A 15,702-nucleotide genomic window follows, 5' to 3' on the forward strand; every position below is an offset into this window, starting at 1 on the left:
GAAGTCGATCTCCAAATTACATTTAAAAAACTCCTACAACTCAACAGTAAAACAGCAACAACCACAAACATAAATGGGCTAAAGACTTGAGTAGACATTTCTCTAAAGAAGACAAACAAATGGCCAACAGGTATCTGGGAAAAGAATATGCTCAGCATCATTAATCATCAGGGAAAGGCAAAACAAATCCCAATGAGAGAGGTCACCTTGCACCTATTACAATGGCTATTATTTAAAACGATGGACAATAAATGTTGGTGAGGATATGGTGAAATTGAAATCCTTATACACTGTTGGTGGGAGTGTAAGTTATTACAAATATTGTGGAAAACAATACAAAGTTTCCTCAAAAAGTTAATAACAGAAAATACCACATGATCTGGCAATCCTACTTTTGGGTATTTTTTTTAAAAGGAATTGAAATAAGATCTTGAAATGTTATTAGTACTATTGTGTTCATTGCAGCACAATTCACAATGACAAGATGTGGAAACAACCTAAATCTCCATCAACAGATGAATAGATAAACAAAATGTGGTATATACATGCAATAAATTGTTATTCAGCCTGAAAAAAGAAGGAATTCTGCAAAATGCAACAACATGCATGAACTTTGAGGAAATCATGCTAAGTGAAATAAGCCAGTCATAGAAAGTACATGATTCCACTTATATGAGGTATCTAAAATAGTCAAGTTCATAGAATCAAAGAATAGAATGATGGTTGTCAGGGGCTAGGGAGAGGGAGAAATGGGAGTTGTTAATCATCTGGCATAAAGTTTCAGTCAAGCAAGATGAACAAGCTCTAGTGATCTGCTGTACAGCATTGTACCTATAGTCAACAGTAAGGTATTGTATACTTAAAAATTTATTTAGAGGGTGAATCTCATGTTAAATGCTTTTACTGCATTAATAATAAAGACAAATCTGTGGTTTATATTGACCAAACTAAAGGGCTTAGATTCCCTGGACAGGTACTGGTGGTTATCATGGTATTCTTCAAATTTCAAAGAGCTGGTCACCATCTGATATGGTTTGGCTGTGTCCCCACCCAAATCTCCTCTGGCATTGTAGCTCCCATAATTCTCACTTGTGGTGGGAGGGATCGGGTAAGAGGTAATTGAATCATGTGAATGAGTCTTTCCCATGCTGTTCTTGTGACAGTGAATAAGTCTCACAAGATCAGGTGGTTTTATAAAGGGGAGTTCCCTGCACAAGCTCTCTTACCTGATGCCATGTAAGACATGAATTTGCTTTCCATTCACCTGCTGCCATGACTGTCAGGCCTCCCCAGCCATGTGGGACTGTGAGTCAATTAAATCTCTTTCCTTTATAAATTACCCAGTCTCAGGTATGTCTTTATTAGCAGAATGAGAACTAATACACCATCTTTTTTCATCTACTCTTAAGCCTTTGGCTTCTTGGGTGGCCTATGGTAAATTTAACACATTGAGGAGTAAAGAGCTTCTATTGCAATTGGTCTGCTGTTCGGCTTCAGGGCATTGCTTGAGCTGTCGAGATAAACTCTGCAGTATATCTGATCACACTGGGTTTCCACCCTCCCCTTCAAATTTCACCTTTTTCAACCTATTCAAAGATAGCTTGAAACAATACTTTCATGTGGCTTTCACTTTACTCCCTCTGTGCATAGGATTTCAAAAAGCAAAATACTGTATTGATCAGGCAACTATCCTGGATTGTGTCGGAAAATAGTCCATTCCCCCAAAAAAGCTATTACCTTCAGTTCCTTTGAGGCTGCATCAATTTCACTATATCAAATTTATAATTGGAAAATGGCATGATATTAATTATGGAAATGCTTTTCCAATTTCAATAGTCAATTAACAAGCAAGTATATGAAGACCACAGTAATTACATTGTTCTACAAGCACTATACTACAAGCCTTATTCAAGTATATTTAGACTTTTAAAAGAGAATCTGATTAGCACTATTTTTAAATGAATTTAACATTCAAAGGGTGGATGAGTTTACTTTGGATGTTGGATTATAAATTAATGCTTATCAAGTTAACATTGATTTTCTTTACAGTCTAGGACCATCATCACAGAGAATTTTTCTGCTCTGAATTCCTGCCATGGTTATCATCAGGTTTATGAGTGATATATCAGAAGGAAAACAAACTCCCATGGACCTTATTAAAAAATAATCTTTCCTGACATCTGTATTAGCCATGTACAAGTCGAAGATCTATCATATTCCCTTAGTTGAAGAAATTCTTTTTCTCTATTCTGACCAAAGAGGGAAAGAAAGAGCTAGCATACACCCTGGAAGCTGATCCTAAAAGTGTTTAAGTGAAGCCTATGACTTATTTTCATATTATAATTATATGGCTTCAAAGGCAGAGATTCTAAGTATACAATTAGACAAGTTGTCACAAATGAATTAAAAAAACTGGAATCAAGATATACAATAATTTCATCACCCTACAAAGTCATGACATTTTAAAATAGTAAAATGTAAGGCCTCTCTTTACACACATCTTCTATAGTCCAAATTTTCTGGGAGTGTGTGGAGATCTGCTATGTGGTGATCTTTACTTTCCTCCTTCCTCTTCTTCTTTGGTGTTTAGATGAATGGAAAAGGCAGAGGCTGTTGTCAATTCATGTACTCATTGGTAGCCCTCGAACCCCTTCAGACATTTGCTGGGACACTAGCTTTAGGATCTAAGAAACCAGGCATAACTCTTGGTTCTATTAGGACTCTACTTATTAGAGTTATTTAAAATGCCTGAGCCTTGGTTTCCTTATCTGTAAGGTGAGGATGCTAAATGTACCTCATACAGTTGGTATAAATATTAACTAAAATAGATAAGAGCCCCTGATGTTCAGAACATGCTCAGCTGATAAAACATTCACTCTCTCTGGTTAAAATCTTGGGTGCTGGGTCCTCTCTCTGCCTCTCCCTCACCCCAATCAACCATCCAAAGCTATATTCTAGTCTTTTAGAATGCTGCATTTTAAAAAGACATTTTTTTCTAATCAGAAAAACCAATCCTCACTAATGTGTTAGTAAACTTGAATAATTTCCCCTTCCAGGTAACATATTTGCATTTTAATTTAAGCCTTTAGGAAGATGTTATTTTAGCCCAAATAAAGGACTTTGAGCTAAAAACATCAGGAATTGGGGAATAGTGTAATATTTGGGGCCAGGCAGCAATATTTCTCCCAAGGTTCCAGACAGCTCCCCATCTGCCTGTGTGCACAGCTGTTTGTGTTAAATGTAGGTGTTTTTTTTGTTTGTTTGTTTTTGTTTTTGTTTTTTTTCAGGAAAAGATTATGTGTACAGGTTGCGGGCAAAGTTTGGACAAATTCCTACAGGCGTTAAAAGTCAGAGCCTGCAGCCTAAGTGCCATGACAAGGGAGCTGCCTTTCCATGGCAGGAGTGACAGCTCACAGTTGCTTAGCAGATGAGAAGTAGAGATCTGCAGATCAACACTGGGATCACGGCAGCAAGCAATGGTCTCTGCTTTCGTGTGCCTCTCAGTGAAACCCACCCTGCAGGTTCTGCTGTAAGCGCCAAGAGCATACCAGGGAAGGCAATTGATCAGCTTCCCATTTAAAACATATTTAAAGTTAGAGCCCTCAGTGAGAGGCATCAAAACAGCTAGATAAGCATTTTGGAGGGCTGCCCTTCTGTTTTCCTACCTCCCACGCGCTGAACTTATAGAGCGGTGCCTATGCCTTGTTCTTCCTCTTCCCTTCCTACCGAAAATGGTTGCTAACTGTGAGAACCTGCCTAAGTATCCATTCCTATTCAGGGCTCTGTCTCCTGTGATGCATCCTAAAGTCTTCTTTGCTATTGGCTAGTCCCTGATTTTGTACCATTTGCTTTACTCAGGTACACTCACTCCCATTCACCTTTCCTTTCATCATGCTCCTCCAGAAAACAATAAAATGTGTCTTGATCACAAAAGATACTCTGATCGAAGCAAAGTAGATCTGTCCGTCTTTTCTCTCCCTGTGCAGCTTTGTGGATAGACTGTGGATAAAACTGAACGGCAGCATCTCAAGCTGCTGCAAGAACTGACCCCAAAGCAGATGACACACGTCACCCATGATCATCACTCAGCTCAAGACTGATGATGAAATGCAAAAGTGAGAACTCTTTTAGCTGTATACAGATTTGCACTCAATATGTTTTCACAGCTTCAATTGTTTTAACAAATCATTGGAGGAAATATGTTCAGGCATAATCCTTTGCTTGCCTTCTTTTTTGGCATAGCATTTAGAACTCCTACTTAAGAAGAATTCACATAATCAGTATAAATATCAGGGAGCCGTATATGTGTAATCCTTAGCACACATGAATAAAAAGCCTAAAAAGTATAAAAAGCAAGGAAAATTAGATACTTAGTACTATTAAATCTTCATGTCCAAATTACTTCTTTACACCTATCTGTCTAGACAGCAGCAAGTTGTCAATGGGATATATGAGTGGAACCTTCAGCATACAGAAAACAGTTAATTTCTTAAACCAGTGAATTGGGAACCAAGAGAATGGTGTTCAGCAATACATTGTGTACTTTTGATCATTAATCTAGTTTACAAAGACTGACCAGTGCAGCTTTCTTTGTATTTTTGTTACTATACCTGTCATTCAGCATCAATTTTCAATATCAATTGGCATTAGCCAATTAGGTAGCAAGATTAGGAGTGCCCAGCTACAGTAAAGAAAAAATATGTCAAAGTCGATTTTTCTTTCTTAATGTGACTGAAGCCTCCATTTTGCTGGTGTCAAGAAGAGGAAGAATGGCCATCAATGAATTTAATGACTGTGAGAAATTTTAGTAATCAATGATTAATCAATCTTGCAGTTTTTCTTTAATCATTTTGGAGCAATTCTGTGAATATAATCTTTGGTGTGTATTATTCAAATAAAAGCTTAGGGATTTTAGCAATACTTAAAGTTGTACCCTTTCCTTTTAAGACAAAAGAACAAGAAAAAATAGTAGCCATGAAATGCTTGAAGCTTCTATTTGAAATAAACCACCCATATGTCAGTGATAACCAGCTCTGCAGAACTCTTCCATTTTCAAGTTCAGTATTCTTGGCTAATTTTATTAAGCCACCTTAAGGTCCTTCAGGGGCTTTCTAAATGGGCTGTAGAATAATTCTGATTGCCCCAATAGTTAAACTGTTCAGTATATGCAAGCCAAGAGGCCCTGTGTTGACTCAGTGCCAGGACTCCAAACCTCTGCAGGACCTATTAGGAAAGATAAATGAGAAGTGTTTTCCACCTACCTGTCCTTGCTTTCCACAGAATGAACTTTAAATCAAATTTTTAGCTTTATGTTACTTAAGAGAATAGTGAAAAGGGCTTTCAGGTGGAGGGAGAGCTATGATTAAAACTTGTGAAGTGTTGAGAACGATACAAACATGGTAAATGAGTGTGTGTGTGTGTGTGTGTGTGTGTGTGAGAGAGAGAGAGAGAGAGTGTGTGTGTGTGTGTGTGTGTGTGTGTGTGTGTGTGTGTGAGAAATGGTGTTGAGGATTCAGAATAGACAGCATTAGCTGGTACAAAAAAGAGAAGTGTGATATACTTAAGGGAAAAAAGGTGAATACATGTTTGATAAACATAGTTTGCCTCCAACTATCAGTGAATTTGGTGGACAGCTCTTTGCTGGCCACAAAAGCATCAGGGAAGAGAATATAAGTGGAACTCAATACATTGAAACAGTAATGGATCAAACACATTGCTACATGTGAAAGAATCTAACAGAACACGAAATAAAGAGCATCAAGCTTAGGAAAGAAAATCTTGTCTCTTTATTTTTTATTTTATTTATTTTTTTTGAGACAGAATCTCGCATTGTCACCCAGGCTGGAGTGCAGTGGCACGATCTCTGCTCACTGCAACCTCTGCCTCCCAGGTTCTCGGAATTCTCCTGCCCCAGCCTCCAGAGTAGCTGGGATTACAGGCACATACCACCACATCCAGTTAATTTTTTGTATTTTTAGTAGAGACAGAGTTTCACTATGTTGGCAGACTGGTCTCGAACTCCTGACCTCATGATCCACCTGCCTTGGCCCCCCAAAGTGCTGGGATTACAGGCATGAGCCACTGCACCCAGCCAAATGTTGTCTCTTTATTAGGATCAGAGGCCAGCATTCCTCTCTATGGGACCAGCAGGCCTCTGTGGACACTACAGGTCAAGGTCTTGTGTTTTTGACACATTCAGTATGCAGTGGGGTTCCCAGTGACTTTTGGTAGGCTCTGAAGTCAAAGTGTCATGGGATTATTGAACTTTGGGTGCCAGGCTTTTCCACAATCACAAAACCCAGAGTGAAATCCCTTCTAATTGCCACTTTTCTCTTCTTTGGTAGAAGTTAAGTGGGAGAAGAATTATGATCTGGAGTAAAGGATTCCTCATCAACCTCCTGATGTTTATACAGGAGAGTGATCTTTGCTGGGAATTATAATGCTCATTAAAGTGTTTTCATTAAAACTTGCACAAATTAACAATTATCATCTAAGCCTTTGTATAAGTCTACTAGCTTGTATGTGGTTGTAAGGACGTGTCCTAAAACTTGGAAGGGCCATGGCATACTTTTATACAGATATTTTTCTTTCCATAGATTTATATGCACAGTATCTTATTTTAGAGTCTTTAAAATACATATTTTAAACCACATCAGTAAAACTTTTCAGAAGTTCTTGTTATATTCAATGTGGTCAGATACAAAACGAGTGGTCTCTTCATGACTTAAGGCAAGCTGAGAAGCAGGCTAGCAGACCCCGCATTGTGTTTATCTTTACAAAGTGCCTGGTAGGGAAAGTGCATAGGCTGAAATGCACCCAGCCTGCCTTCCATGTTCTGGAGAAAGCTGTTTGCCCACCTAGAAGATGTAATTCAGTAAATGCATGGTACATGCAAGTGGAAGCCTGGATGACAAGCCCTTGTTATCAAAGGAAAAGAAAATACCCTCATCCAACATGAAATAGAAGAAAAATCAAAATTATTTAGATCCTATCTAGGTGTATGAAATTAACTGGATAATGACGAAATCACTGAAAAGATCTTTAAGTGACTCTTTTGAGTCAGGCATTGGCTATTGGCTGAGGTGCTTGGGGAAGGCAGTCACATGAACTAAAAACGTGATCCCATATAATTAGTGTTGCAACAAAGTTTACATAACACACAAATAAAGCCCAGAGGGGTTAGAGATTGGCAGCTTAGTTAGGAGTGGGTGGAGAAAAGGTAAGTAAGTCTCTTTCAAAGCGCTGTTTCTCTTGGAGTGCTCAAATCAAGAATTATCTGATTGATATGATGAGAATCCACCTGCTTCCAGTGATCCTATGCCCTTTTGTAGTCCTTTATTCTTTTCTCTTTGGATGTTTCCCCCTTATACCGGAGACCAATACCCCCAAGTAATGAATGTCTACAGACTAATCAAGCCCCATCAAAGGTATCAGTGGAAGGTTCAAATCCTTCAATGCCACTGAAGAGACAGCTGAGCTGATTGGACAGAGTCTGTCCTAATGTATTAAGGGGCAGTTGTGTCTTTCCATTATGTCTGTGGGGCAACATGTATTTTAATAGGGCTCTCAATTCCTAAGAGAGTCACTAAGATGGGGCGGTGAGCTGGCAGGGCAAGTATTTGGGAACAATCGGTTCTCTTGGATCTTCTTCAATCATAGCGCATATGCAGAGGCTTCATCAATCAATTGAAGTTATGAAACGTTTATCCCAAGCCAGAAAAAAAGTTCTGATTAAAAAGCCCAGAACTCATACATTCATTAGCATAGTTTTTTGATTCCTCAAAAGAATTACTGAGAAGGCCTTTGATGTATCAAATATTAAGCCTTTGATGTATCAAATGCTATATGCCTGGAGGGATTAGCTCTGATTAGAAAATTCTAGTCTCTGGTCTATCTCCCAGCCTTTAACGACTTGTGCATCCTTTATTAATAGGCAAATGGCAGCTGGCATTCCTTTGCCAGTGTTGGCAGGTACGGGTGTTTGCAGCGGCATGCTGCATGTCTAGCCATGGAGGACATTGTAGTGTGGACTTGGGGGCAGCAGTCAGAAGAACTTACTGATTTAGGGGGCATTGTTCACAATATTATCACTGTGTATTTTCGTGCATTCCCTAAGGGTAAATATTCCTTTCTGAGAGTCTGGAACCTCTGTGAGCTATTGTTTCACTTTGTCTCCCAGGAAGAAAGGACAATTTGGCAGTCTTCATATGTCTAATGGTTCTTTTGGTACATATCTTTTACCAGGGCGCCCTGCCATTGGGACAGAGAGAAACTAAAGTAGAAAGACTTTTGCAAAGTAAACTTCTTGATAGGACGTTTCATGGGACGGGCCACTTTTGCAACTGAGTGATATCCGTGAAGGTGTCTGAAGAACAGCAGACACTGGGCAGGACCCTGACACTGCTTTGTCATTTGCATAAAATCAGTCTTGGTTCATCTATCATCTTAAACAGCTCTATGTAGTTTTTGGTGGTCATACTCTTATGTAATATTCACTCTGGAGGAGGAAAAAAAGTACCTTTATAGGGAAAAGAAGGAACCTGTAAACTTCCACAGCGCTGTAGGGAAATATTATTTGAGGTGCTGCTGACTGTGGATCTCTGACTCTCCTCTTTTAGTGGGAATTATTCCATGTGGTGTCCCTTAGGAGCCTCCTATCCATGGAGAAAGCACAAGTCAGGAAATTCAGCTGTTGGCCACTTCCTGTGAACATTCTACCCAAGGGCCTTTCAATAGCTTAAAGTAGAAATAGAAAGCCTTTTGCTAGCTGGGTGCAGTGACTCAAATTGTCCTCTCCCAAGGCTGCATACTATTTTGAGAGCATGCAATTAAGCAATGCTCAGGTTTATGTCTCAGCAGATGAACCTGGAATGGTTCATTTGTTCTCGCTAAATAACCGCTCTCTCTGTGTGTGTGTGTGTGTGCGCGCGTGCGTGTGTGTGTGTTTCCTTAAAGGTGAACTTCAGGATAGGTTTGCACTACATATGTCCCAGGAAGCAGCTTTATTGGATTGCATTAAAATAACCTTCAGAAGTGAGTTAGAGCTCTCCTTGGTGCTGTGGTCTCCTCATCTGTGCAATGGAAAACACAACCCAACTCTCCTGTAGAGGCTCCAATTGATGACTCCCAGGAAGTGGTGGGCATGTGTCACCTATCCTCAGCTTTCCATTTCCCTGTTGTGTTTCCAGAAGGCTGTTATTCCCAGGAGAGGCTGTGGCTCCAACGTGAATGAGCAGTGAACATTTGCTTTTGCTACTCCTCAATTTACACTAACTAGAGCGCTTTCCCAAACTGGGCTCTGGGCTTTGAGACGGGCAATTACAGAGCTGTAGGAAACAAGAAGGTGATATGATAGCTTCGCAATATTCTTGAGGTCATTTCTTTTTCTTTTTTTTCTTTTTAAGAGATGAGGTCTCACTTTGTCTCCCAGGCTAGAGTGGCATGATCACAGCTCACTGCGGCCTCAAATTCTTAAGCTCAAGCGATCCTCTTGCCTCAACGTCAAGTAGCTGACATTACAGGCATGTGCCACTGCGCTAAGCTGAGGTCATTTATTCTTGCCCCTATAGCATCAAAGACAAAACTTCCCTGGTTAAGCAGCAGGGGGTAGCCAAGTTGGTACAGGAAGATAAAGGAGAAAGGGATTGTTGCTCAAGCACAGTGTCTGCCCGCTTCTCCCCCTCCCTCCTGGAACCCTGAATTGAGCTCAAGTCCCACCTTGACTTCCGGTGGGGCCTCCCTGCCTTCACCTCTTTGGTGCAGAAGGCGATGCTCCTGAGGGCCCCCAGGAGATTTTATGTTCATGTTTTGTGTTCAAATTAAACATAGCTTCAGCATCCTTCCTCATCAGTTAGTCCTCACATTTCCTCTTGTACTGAATGTATATTAGATTTCTTCTTAAAAGAAAATGTGGATTCTTCCCCTAATTTCCAGCTTCCCAGTTCATAAGATTACAGCAGCAGAGTAGAACTACTTTGAAAGGAAGTTATAGTGTTCCCCTACAACCACTCTGGGCTTCAGAGGGCCATTGTAGGTGGCAGCTGTGCAGAGCCCCAGGAGACCTATGAGATGGCCTTACTTGTGATGGTTCAGGATTCCTCATTGTAGGGAGTGGTGTGCAAGTTGAGAATTTAGTTTTCAGCTGGCCCTTTTGGGGCCCCACAGCTTACCAGTTTTGAGGTCTATCCCAAATGCTGTAGGTGGGTCTGTCGAATTAAGCTCCTAATGTCTCTGCCCCAAATACTCAAGAATATTCAAGGCTTTAGTTCCAGAATTGCTCAACTTGAGTTTTCTTTTTAAAAAGTTTACACATCCTTATTTCCAAGTCTTCTCATTTATAAGAAACACCACAATGTGCTGGATATGGTGGCTCATGCCCAAAATCCAGAACTTTAGAAGGCAGAGACAGGAGGATCTCTTGAGCCCAGGTGGTGGAGACCAGCCTGGGCAACATAATGAGACCTTGTCTCTACAAAAAATAAAATAAAATAAATGGCCAGGCATGGTGGCACATGCTTGTACTTCCAGCTGCTGGGGAGACTATGGTGGGAAAAGGGAGGATCACTTGAGTCTGGGAGGTTGAGGCTGCAGTGAGCCATAATGGTGCCACTGCACTCCAGCCTAGGCAACAGAGCGAGACCTTGTCTCAGAAAAAAAAAAATCACAAGTTTTTGTGCAAATTCTCAACTTGCACCTCTTCCCACCCCCACTGAAGAATCCTGAACCATCACAAATGGAGATAAATGACCTCGTGAACTGCCCTCAAGTCAGAAACAACTGAAATAGTCAATCCATAAGTCCTTTGGTCCCCAGTGCCTGAATGCTGCCCTTCGCACCTGGAATGGAATGTGTAGCAGTCCCATAGATTGTGGCACTGTTTCCAGATTACATATGTCATTATCATTATGAAAAGTGCAAAGGCTAGGACCTGAATACCCCTGTATTAGTCTGTTCTCATGCTGCTAATAAGTACATACCCAAGACTGGGTAATTTATAAAGGAAAAAGGTTTCAGTGACTCACAGTTCAGCATGGCTGGGAAGGCCTCAGGAAACACAATCATGGCGGTGAGGGAAGCACATGCACACATGTCTTTCACATGGCAGCAGCAAGAAGTGCTGAGCAAAAGGGGGGAAGCCCCTTGTAAAACTGTTAGATCTCATGAGAACTCACTCACTATCATGAGAACAGCAGCATGGGGGTAACTGCTCTCATGATTCAATTACCTCCCACCATGTCCCTCCCATGACACATGGGGATTATGGGAACTACAGTTCAATAGGAAATTTGGGTGGGGACATAGCAAAACCATATCAACCCCGCAGGTTCCATGGATGTGGGTCAGTAGGATACTTGTGCAGATTCCTCTCCACTGCTTCCTAGCATCCTTGAGAAAATCATGTAAATGCTCTGAGTTTCATTTTCTTCCTCTGTCAAATAATATCCCATGAGTAATTGTGGAGATTAAATTTGAATATGTTTAAAGGGCTCAACAGGTCTCTCATCCATGGCAAACGGCCAATGTATGTGCTTGATGATATTAACTCAAGGATCTTCATGCTTTTCAACTGCAAGAAGAGAGGCACATTCCAGCCATCCTGGGAAAGCACCAGGTGGCATGAATGTACCCAGGCTGCAGAGGAGCTGGCCAGCATTGGGGACTGGTTCCAGACCTTAGGTAGTATTGTGGACACTCAAATCCTCAATGAGATGGTATTAGAAGGTGGGGCCCTGAGGGGAGTGATTAGGTCATGAGAGTGGAGCCTTCATGATTGGATTAGTTCCTGTAAAAGAGGAGACATGAGACTATGTGCTTTCTCTCCCTGTTCTTGGCCACGTGATGACACAATGAGAAGACAGCCGTCTGCAAACCAGGAAGAGGGCCCTCACCAGATGCTGGATCTGTCAGCACTTTGATCTTGGACTTCCCAGCCTCTAGAACTTGAGAAATAAGTGTTTGTTGTTTAAGCCTATGGTAATTTGTTACAGCAGCAGGAACTAAGACAGGAAGGTGGCTCTGTTCTTTCCCCCAGGCTCCAGGATGTACACATAATTAAGAGGCTGAGACGCAAGCCCCACAATCAAAGGTTTTCTCAAAGCAATGAAGTAACATGGAAAGCCTTTTTGAAATTGCTAGGAAGCAAAAGAAAGGCTCCTTTTTAAAAAACAAATTCTTACACAACCAAATCATAAACTGTCTGTCTTGCAAACTCCCCAGGACTTTACTGAAGACTGTCAGATGACAGCCACAGGAACTGGGCTGTACCAAAGGATACTGATGCATTCCTCAGGATCTCAGGAGGAATCAGGCTCCTGGAACCTCAGATCCAGGCCTGCAGGTAAGCAGGTGCCATGTTGAGGGCACAGAGGTGCTGTCATGCTCAGTGCTGCAGTGGCCTCTGCATCAGCCTCTCCCTTGGGGCTCAAAGAATAAACTGCTCCTAAAGTTTCCTCCATTTAAAACAGAATTGAGCTCCAGTGCCGATTGCCTCAGGCTTGTTTATAGCTTTCCAATGGTAACTTAGAGCAGAGAAATGGGAAAAAAGTTATTCTAATTTACCTCAGAGCAAAGCCCTGGTGCTCAATCCAGGGACTTTATAAGAAATACAGAGACCCAGGCCCCACGAGAGCCTATTCAGTTGAGCTGTCAGGTTGGTCCTTAAGTGATTCACATGAGCAGGCCAGGTTGGGACCCATGGGAATTGATTCTAAGCGTAGTAGTGACAGCTCTTATTTTCAGCAAGACAATGAGCCATTTCTATACTAAGCAGGTGGAGGGTGGATCGACTGTTTTACACAGTTGTCTTCTAAAGAACAAGACAAGGACCACTGCTCAGAACCTGGGTGCCATCTCCATGGGCATTGCCCTCACAGGAGCATGGTCAACCGAAAGCAAGTTCCTGGATCTTCTCCTTAGTGAAATTCTGTAGCAAGTGCATCTCTAGTGATGGGTGAGTTCTGACCTAGGTTGCAAGTGGTAAACCCGCCCCTAATATAAACACCATGAAATATCCAGATGTATCAGACCATTCTCACACTGCTATGAAGAACTTCCCTGAGACTGATTAATTTATAAATAAGTTTAATTGACTCACAGTTCTACATGGCTGGGGAGGCCTCAAGAAACTTACAATATGGTGGAAGGGGAAGCAGGTACCTTCTTCACAAGGCAGCAGGAGAGAGAAAAAGAATGCATGAAGGGGGAAGAGCCCCCCACTTATCAAGCAACCAGATCTTGTGAGAATTCACTCACTATCATGAGAACAGCATAGGGATAACCGTCCCCATAATCCAGTCACCTCCCACTAGGTCCCTCCCTTGACACATGGGAATTACAATTCGAGATGAGATTTGAGTGGGGCACAGACCCAAAGCCTATCATCAGAGAACAATGTGGCAGAGCCCAATTGCACTGAATGGGACTTAACATCAACTATGAACTCATGGATTTGTCTGCATCACTTCAAAGCCACCTGCTGACAGACAGCCAGATTGGACCTGCCCATTTAGTTAAAGCTACAGTTTCATTCTTCCAAATAGCTCACATTTCCCTTGGGACGATTTGCACTATGCAGGATAAGCCGAGGAGCTCCTATTTCTATAATGCCAATTTGCCTAGAAGGTTAAGTGGGGCAGGCAAAATTCTGTCTTGAATAACCAGATGATTTTGATAGGCAATAGGTTGTGTAATTGTATAGAAACCATTTTTTTCTGGAAGTAGGTGAAGGGGAAATTGTTCTTGCTAAGGAACTAGAAATGAGATTCTACCCTGGGTTTGTAGTTATCAGTGATCTTTTCTAACTTAGAGCTCATGATCAATGACATCTTAAATTTGAGCATTTAACCTTGAAATTAATTTCTTCGAATTCATGGAATCATGCTATATGGGCCTTAGAATCATTTCAGTTCAGCCCCCTAGTTTTAACCCTGAGGAAGTAAAAATGTCAAGGCTTTGTCAGCGTTTAAAATACAAGTGCACGTGCACGCTTGTACACATTTTGTTTTCTGACTCCTGATAGGGTATTTTTCCTGTGATGCTAAGATGCTTCCAGTCTGATGTCTAAATCTAAAAAAGTCAAAATCTTTGTCATCCACTGTGTATTAGTTAGGATAGGACAGGATATGCTGTGGTAACAAAGCCCCTCAAATCTCAGTAGCTAAACCATAAAGGTTTACCTTTTTAATCACCTCCAAAGTGGGCAGCAAGGAGCTCTGCTCCTTGGCTACCCAAGAGCCTAGGCTGCTGGAGACGCTGCCACCTCTATGTGTCCCTTCCATCTTTGCCACAGTTTTGGGATCTCACACTCTCTAGGTGTCAACCTGAAGTGACGCTCATCACTTCTGCTTTCATCCCAGTGGAAAGAACTGCACATGGGCCCTGGTTGCAAGTGATCTAGAAATCATGGTCCTCTGGGTACAATGGAGGAGAGGTGAACCTGATGACGGTGAGCACCACCATATTTGATAAGCGTCTTGGGGGCACCCACTCTATGCTATATGCTGTACTAGTGGCTGAGACTACCTGGAGAAGTCCCTACACTGGAGCATGCGTAGGCGTTGGGGAGCAAGGAAGTAGAAGAAGAGGAAAGGGTTGGACTTTGTGATGTGAGAGACTATACCAACTAAGACCCCATGGATAAGGAAAGAGTTACCTATGGGTCAAGGGTTCAGGACCTGGATGGCATTGCATGGCAAATTTCTAAATTCCTACGACTATAAGAAAAACCCCATTCTTGCTCAGCCCCCAACCAGAAGGAGTTATCAGGCTGATTTACAACCCAGACCACTGCAACTCTGATTGGACAGGGGACTGGTCTTACAGGCACTCTTTCCTGATAAGCTATTACAGACCCCATGCTAGTTCCAGCCAGTGGATAAGGCAACACACAAGCTGTCTTTGTGGCCTATAGTTCCTTTTTAACATAATGAGCTAAATTCTACCTCATTTTAATGCTCAAACCCCACCCCAAAGAGAACATGGCATGTAGATTACATATATGTTTACCCATTGTGCATGCATTCACTCCCCTCATAAATATGTATTATTCCCCTGAAATCTGCTGAATATGTATGATACCAGCCCTATGAGGCTTAAAACCCAACCTGTCCTTCCCCCTCTTCAGTCCAAGGTGGTGGCGTTCTCTTCCCAGCTTGCAATCCGGTATCTCTAGCAAAGCTCTCCTTTCTACTGTTCAGCCATCCTGGTGGTCATTTGGACGACAGCTTGCAGATAGATAAGCTACAATATGACAAATGCCATAATGAAAGCATGACAAGAGTACTGCCAACTTCAAATATGGGAACAAACACGATTTGGAAAATTGAGAAAGGCTAACAAAGTTGGTGACGTTTGAGCTGGGTCTTGAATACAGAATAGAATAATCTTATGAACACATCGTAGTCTCATTTGAAATAATTTCTTTGCCTTTGTAAATGTTCTACTGAGGTTTGTTTTAGTTCTGTAAGCTTCTTGACACAGGTCCAACATTCTCCTGAATAGCCTTGAAAAAGACTTGAACTTCTAAAGAACAAAATAAGTAATACGTAAGCACAGTTGTGTTATCAGTGTGAGCTGGAATTGTGTGACCCAGAAAGAAACTGGCAAGAGCACAGGAATACAATAGAAAGTGTACTGAGGTGGCCATATGATATTTTCAAACTAAAATCAGAAAGCGACAACTTAGGGAAATTTTAAGTTCCCTTT

Source organism: Sapajus apella, unplaced genomic scaffold (assembly GCF_009761245.1).
Source record: "Sapajus apella isolate SASKATOON/1434 unplaced genomic scaffold, GSC_monkey_1.0 scaffold29, whole genome shotgun sequence".
NCBI lineage: Eukaryota > Metazoa > Chordata > Mammalia > Primates > Cebidae > Sapajus > Sapajus apella.